At 38.6% G+C, this 6152-nt stretch overlaps 1 long non-coding RNA gene across 23 annotated transcripts in view; it reads left to right on the top strand.

The window, feature by feature from the left end:
* LOC104787377 overlaps nt 1-6152 on the top strand; it is a 9092-nt gene continuing 2940 nt past the window's right edge. The window contains exons 1-25 of one of the 23 annotated variants that reach the window (XR_002038153.1): nt 1-258; nt 353-481; nt 648-778; nt 856-1000; nt 1115-1181; nt 1282-1340; nt 1480-1637; nt 1722-1843; nt 2050-2187; nt 2276-2418; nt 2530-2629; nt 2840-2914; nt 3038-3108; nt 3225-3364; nt 3494-3555; nt 3650-3693; nt 3781-3881; nt 3986-4055; nt 4292-4332; nt 4552-4668; nt 4786-4856; nt 4971-5100; nt 5205-5312; nt 5407-5478; nt 5567-5660. This is a non-coding gene — a long non-coding RNA (uncharacterized LOC104787377). Of the gene's footprint in view, nt 259-352; nt 482-624; nt 779-855; nt 1006-1114; nt 1182-1281; nt 1341-1476; nt 1638-1721; nt 2188-2275; nt 2446-2529; nt 2630-2839; nt 2920-3037; nt 3109-3224; nt 3390-3458; nt 3556-3649; nt 3694-3780; nt 3882-3965; nt 4056-4291; nt 4333-4551; nt 4669-4785; nt 4857-4970; nt 5101-5204; nt 5313-5406; nt 5479-5566; nt 5661-5740; nt 5780-6152 lie in introns of all 23 variants that reach the window. The other 22 variants (XR_002038154.1, XR_767913.2, XR_767903.1 and 19 more) reach the window with 22 other exon arrangements.

The following is a 6152-nucleotide window of genomic DNA, read 5'->3' as shown; positions in this document are numbered from 1 at the left end:
TTCAGTTAACAGTAATGTCGCTGATCTTCCTAGTGATGTTGGCCTGCATGTTTTAACTTTTAAGCCTACGACCCTATATTTTAGTGGAGGAGGATGCTATGATCGGCTGGTGATGGTTTTGATGGATCGTTTTTGTCTCTCTGCGCTACATCTTCAGGCAGTCTTCTTTGGTTATAATGAATAGAGTGGCCTTTCTTTCAAATGTAGATACTACACTGCTTTTTGGCTGTCTCAAGGAGTCTCGTCATCTGATCACAGGTACATCCACAGCCATACTTTTGCGCTATTGACAATTCTCTTTGAAAAAAACCATACTCCTCTTTGTGATGCTGTTTTCTCTTTCTCCTTTCAGCTGATATGGGACCGGGCTCTTGGACTGCCACTAGAGCGGAGAGTGTAAACATGGAGAGGTTACATGTCCTCCAAAAGGTGAAACTTTGCATCTCCGTGGGGCTCTTAAGCTCTCCCTAAACCACCATAGGTTTGCTTTTTTACTTTTTTACATCTTCTCATATAATTTTGTCTCATTTGTCTCATTGCTCACTTCACCATCGTTGTTGTTGGTTGATATCAATAGATTGAAAATCCTGGATTGGGTCTAACTTCCTTAATCTTATGTTTTAGGATTATCCGGTTCCTTGTTTCAGGTTGGTGTCCCAGTTTTATAGCAGAGACTAGACTGATGTGAAACCTGCAGATTTAGCGAAAGCAAGGTCTAGAAAAAGCTAAAAAGAGTAGTGTCTATGTAGTAATCATGCCTACTGCAGGGAGGCTTCAGGTAATCTTTTGTCTTTGAGAGTAATTGTAATATAAATCTATTCCAGCTTTAGTCATGAAATTAACTCTTTGTGACAGACAAATGCATGATGGATGTTTTAAAAGACATGAAGAAATTTAGTTACATATTACTAATTACTTGTTGGAAGATCTTACAATTGATTGGTGATGGCTTCGACTGATCCCTGTCAGATGTCACTCCTATTCATGTTATTCTTCTATGGTTTGGTTTCTAACTAAATCCCTTAAAAGCTTTTCTTATTATGTTTTCATGCGATTTTTACCTCTCCATGGATTTGATCGAGACTGAGATTTTGGGTTCAATATGTTTCTGTAGCTATGGAGAATTAGGGTTCCTATAGCTTCGAACCTCAATGCCATGGGTTCCTTATTACTCGGTCAGGGTATGTTCTCAGACCTCTCTATTATATTATTGGCAAATCCTCTTCTCTTCTCCATTAAGTATCTATCACCTGATGATTTTGTTTGCTATCTCTCTTATAGGTTTCGAGCCAGCTAAGCAATGACCACTATCTTGGAGGAGATTTCTGCCACGATCCAAGGTTGGTTTGTTTGATCTCTTGTCCTTTTTTGTTTAATTTTTACTTTACTTAGAGAACTCTTCACTTTCATCATCGCTAACTCTAACCTCTGCTCGGTTGTTACCCCTGGTCGTGTCGTGACTCGTGAATGATGAAGAAGATGATCGTTGTGGCTTGAAAAGACAGTGTTTTGAAAATTCTAGGAATTGTGCCTTTGGTGTTAGTTTTGCGGCCCATATTCTTCTTCTTCCTTCCCCTTAGTCTGAAATCAAAACGAAACAGAGAGGAGTCAGGACTGAGCTTTGGTAATGATTAGAGGTACCTCCTTATTCCTTCTTCTTCTAAATCCCTTTGATTCTTTTTTTTTTTTTTGTTCCTTACGTTTCTTTCTTCGTATTGCAGGTCTTTTGGAAGCAAACCATGATCCAATCATCACGTTTATTGTCTTCAAGCGTTCTCCGCTCTAACGTCTTCAGGGGTTTTGATGGAAACGCTTCTTCTCCGTGCTAACGTCTTCTTAACGGGTTTTGGTCTTACTCATAAGTCTTAACACTGGGCTCATCAGTGACTTTTATGGGATCATCAGTGATTGGCTTTGATAAAAACGCTTCTTCTCCGTGCTATAACGTCTTCAGACTCACAAGTCTTAATACTGGGCTTGGTTTAAGAATTCTGAGAATTGGGCTCTGGTTTTAGTTGGCCCACCATAATTCTTTATTTCTTCTTTTAGGGTCCATTAGTTGATGAGACGCTGTCGTTTTGGAGCATCGTCTCCTTCCATCCCCCTTGCCTGAAAACAAAACGGAACGGAGGACTTGAGGAGTGATGACTGAGGAGTGAGGATCTGAGCTTTCGGTATTGATAAGAGGTACCTCCTCCTTGGTCCTTTTTCTTCTAATTCTTCTTCTAAATCTCTATGTTTTCGCTTTTATTATAGTTTTGGTTCTGTGAAACAGGTGGCCGTTGATTGATTCATTTATTTAACTCTCTCTCTCTCTCTCTCTCGAGGCGTCTCTTGGTTCAGCCACCGCCTACTTCGCCTGGCGCTACATCTCCGCCGTTGTTCTCTTGGTTCGTCCCCCTTCTTCTTCCTCTTCGGGTTCGATTTCCTCTCTCTCTCCTTCTCGTAAGTAGTATCCGATGAATCTTGTTCTTCTTCGATTATAATATGTATTTAACATAATTTGTTCTCTATTTTTTTCTCATCCAGTCCAGTTTCATGATTCGATTTCCTGCCTGGGGTTTTGGAGGAAGAACATCAGATGGTTCTGTGTCTCCTCATGCTTTTTACAACATTATACGCCGACGAGGTAACGTACTAGACATAAAAAAACTGTTTTGCCTTTTTTTTTCTTTTCATTGGAACTGTTATACTATATGTGTGCATATATAACAGATGTATAATACATTATACGGAAGTTTTTGTCTCTTTTTTTATAATATCAGAACCATGAACCATTGCATTCACCAAATTGCATGTTAAGTTGTCACATAGATTCATATTCTCTTTTCTTTTTCAGGTTGTTGGAGTTTATGCAATGTTTCTCCAGCGGGATCCACAATTTGTACTTGTGGCACTGCTTATCCTGCCTTAGGTCAGGTTCTTTCTCAGATTCCTTCTTCTTCGGATAGAATTTGTATTAGTTTGAAACTGATTTAGGTAGACACTGATTTTTGAGCTTGTCCTTGTTTGTTCCCGTTGTCTGTTTTTTTAACAGGAGATTTCTTGCTATATGGCTCTGGAGCTTGGGATAATCAAAGATCAAACGTTTTGCTGATTCAAGAGACTGTAAGCTTGGGATATGATTTGAGTTTCTCAATTGTGTTTCATTCCTTTGTCCCCATTTACCTTTCTCGTTGATGGCTAACAGACTTTCCATTTATTCTACATTTCTTTTTTTGCAGGCTCAAGGACGTTAGCCAAGCTTGTGGCCAATTTGATAACAACAACGTCTGGTGCAGACCGTGTCCTTGCTTGTCATCTCCACTCCGAGACATTCTATGGACTACTTTGATTATGTTTATGGCCAGTAATTACCTGCCCAGTAATTACTTTGCTTTTCTGACTTTGTATTTTCTTATCTCTACTTCTTTTTCTACTTTATTATTCATGAACAGCCTGTGATATTTCATTATAAGTAATAAGGCCATACCCACTGATGATTTGGTGGTAGTTTCACTTCATGTGGTTGGTGTCGCGCGAGGGCTCGTCCCATAATCTTTCGCAATGCTTCAAGTTTGCATCAATCTCTAATTTTCCTAGTTGCAAGCCTATTTTTTTTAAGCTATTTGGTTCACTTATTAAATTTGTTTGGTTGATAATATGCCAGTTGCTTCAAAGCTTGCTGCTGATACTCCTCTACTTACTGGGCAGGTAATTACTCAATTAATTTTTTTTTTTACAACCAAGATAGTCAATTGAAGATGTGTGTTGTTGATTGCTTTCTTTTCCTGTTGTCAGCGTGTCCTTGATGCCCTTTCTCCTTCTATTTGTGGTGGATTTGCGCAATTCCTGTTGCTTCTGGCTGTGGGAAAATTGTTATCAGTCATGCACTTTCCAAGGTGTGACACTTTTGGTTTTGTTCCACTTTAATTAATTACTAGATATTTTTAATTTCCAAATCTAATTTGTTTTTTGTTATATAGTACTAACTCCGATGTTGTAGGTGATGAACTCATTTGGTGATATTAAAGGGAAAGTAGCTATAATGGTGGACAACATGATCGACACAGCAGGTGAGTTATAAGTTTGTATCTTTCTGTGTCCCTCCATGTGATCATGTTTTAGTTTTTATATATGTCTCAAGCTTGATCCAAATGTTTACTAAACTTGATATTTGAATTTGATGTAATGCATAGTAAAAGTCTGCTTGATAGAATAGTTTGTTTTTTCCTTCTTGATATTGCTTCTGGTTCTGGAAGTGCTGCGTGTGGGGTTATTTGTTTATTACGTTTAAATGGTGGCAATGCAGGACCTGTGGTCGCAGCTGCAAGATTTATTCCGGAACAACAGGTTAGCATAGACCCCCTTTTCATATGACTCTTTTATTTACAATTTCATTGCAGACTCAAGGACGTGAATCTAGTGTAGCTAAGCTTGTAGCAAATTTAACACAACTTGGTACAGACTGTTTCCTCTGCAGGTCCTTGGGGTTTAGAACCATGAAACATTGCATTCACCAAATCGCATGTTAAGTTGTCACATAGATTCATATTCTCTGTTCTTTTTCAGGTTGTTGGAGCTTATGCAATGTTTCTCCAGCGGGATCCATACAAAGTCCTTCGGTTTCCATCTGCTTACACACAATTTGTACTTCTGGTACTGCTTATCCTGCCTTAATTAGCTCAGGTTCTTTCTTAGTTTCCTTCTTCTTCGGATAGAATTTGTATTAGTTTGAAACTGATTTTAGGTAGACACTGATTTTTTATCTTGTCCTTGTTTGTTCCCGTTGTCTGTTTTTTACAGGATATTTCTTGCTATTTGGCTCTGGAGCTTGGGATAATCAAAGATCAAACGTTTTGCTGATGCAAGAGACTGTAAGCTTGGGATATGATTTGAGTTTCTCAGTTGTGTTTCATTCCTGTGTCCCCATTTACTCTCTCGTTGATGGCTAATAGACTTTTCATTTATTCTACGTTTTTTTTTTGCAGGCTCAAGGACGTTAACCAAGCTTGTGGCCAATTTTATAACAACACAGTCTGGTGCAGGCCGTGTCCTTGCTTGTCATCTTCATTCCGTCCGAGACAGTCTATGGGCTACTTTGATCATGTTTATGTCCAGGTAAAGTTTCCTATCTTTTGATTCCTCATAGCATTGACTTCCCCTTTTCTGACTATGTATTTTCTTATCGCTACTTCTTTTTCTACTTTATTATTCATGAACAGCCTATGATAATTAATAAGGCCATACCCTCTGATGATTTGGTGGTAGTTTCACTTCATGTTGGTAGTGTCGCGCGAGGGCTCGTCCCATAATCTTTCACAATGCTTCAGGTTTGCATGAATCTATAATTTTCCTACTTGCAAGCCTAAATTTTTTAAGCTATTTGGTTCACTTATTAAATTTGTTTGGTTGATAATATGTCAGAGCTGGCCTGTACGTATGCCTAGGACAGTTGCTTCAAAGCTTGCTGCTGATACTCCTCTACTTACTGGGCAGGTAATTACTCAATTAATATTTTTTTTTTACAACCAAGATAGTCAATTAAAGATGTGTGTTGTTGATTGCTTTCTTTTCCTGTTGTCAGCGATGCCCTTTCCACTTCAGTTTGTGGTGGAACCTGCGCCATTCCTGGTGCTTCTAGCTGTGGGAAAATTGTTATCAGTTATGCACTTTTCAAGGTTTGACACTTTGGTTTTGTTCCCCTTAAAGTTACTGGATATTTTGAGTTTCCAATTCTAATTTGTTCTTATCTATATAGTACCTCGTACTCCGATGTTGTAGGTGATGAACTTATCAGGTGATGCTAAAGGGAAAGTAGCTATAATGTGATCATGTTTTAGCTTTTATATATGTCTCAAGCTTGATCCAACTGTTTACTAAACTTGATATTTGAATTTGATGTCTGCATAGTAAAAGTCTGCTTCAANTTTTGGTGGTAGTTTCACTTCATGTGGTTGGTGTCGCACGAGGGCTCGTCCCATAATCTTTCGCAATGCTTCAGGTTTGCATCAATCTCTAATTTTCCTACTTGCAAGCCTATTTTTTTTAAGCTATTTGGTTCACTTATTAAATTTGTTTGGTTGATAATATGTCAGAGCTGGCCTGTACGTATGCCTAGGCCAGTTGCTTCAAAGCTTGCTGCTGATACTCCTCTACTTACTGGGCAGGTA

This window comes from Camelina sativa, chromosome 5, assembly GCF_000633955.1.
Source record: "Camelina sativa cultivar DH55 chromosome 5, Cs, whole genome shotgun sequence".
Taxonomy (NCBI): domain Eukaryota; kingdom Viridiplantae; phylum Streptophyta; class Magnoliopsida; order Brassicales; family Brassicaceae; genus Camelina; species Camelina sativa.
This window is presented reverse-complemented; position numbering and strand designations above follow the sequence as displayed.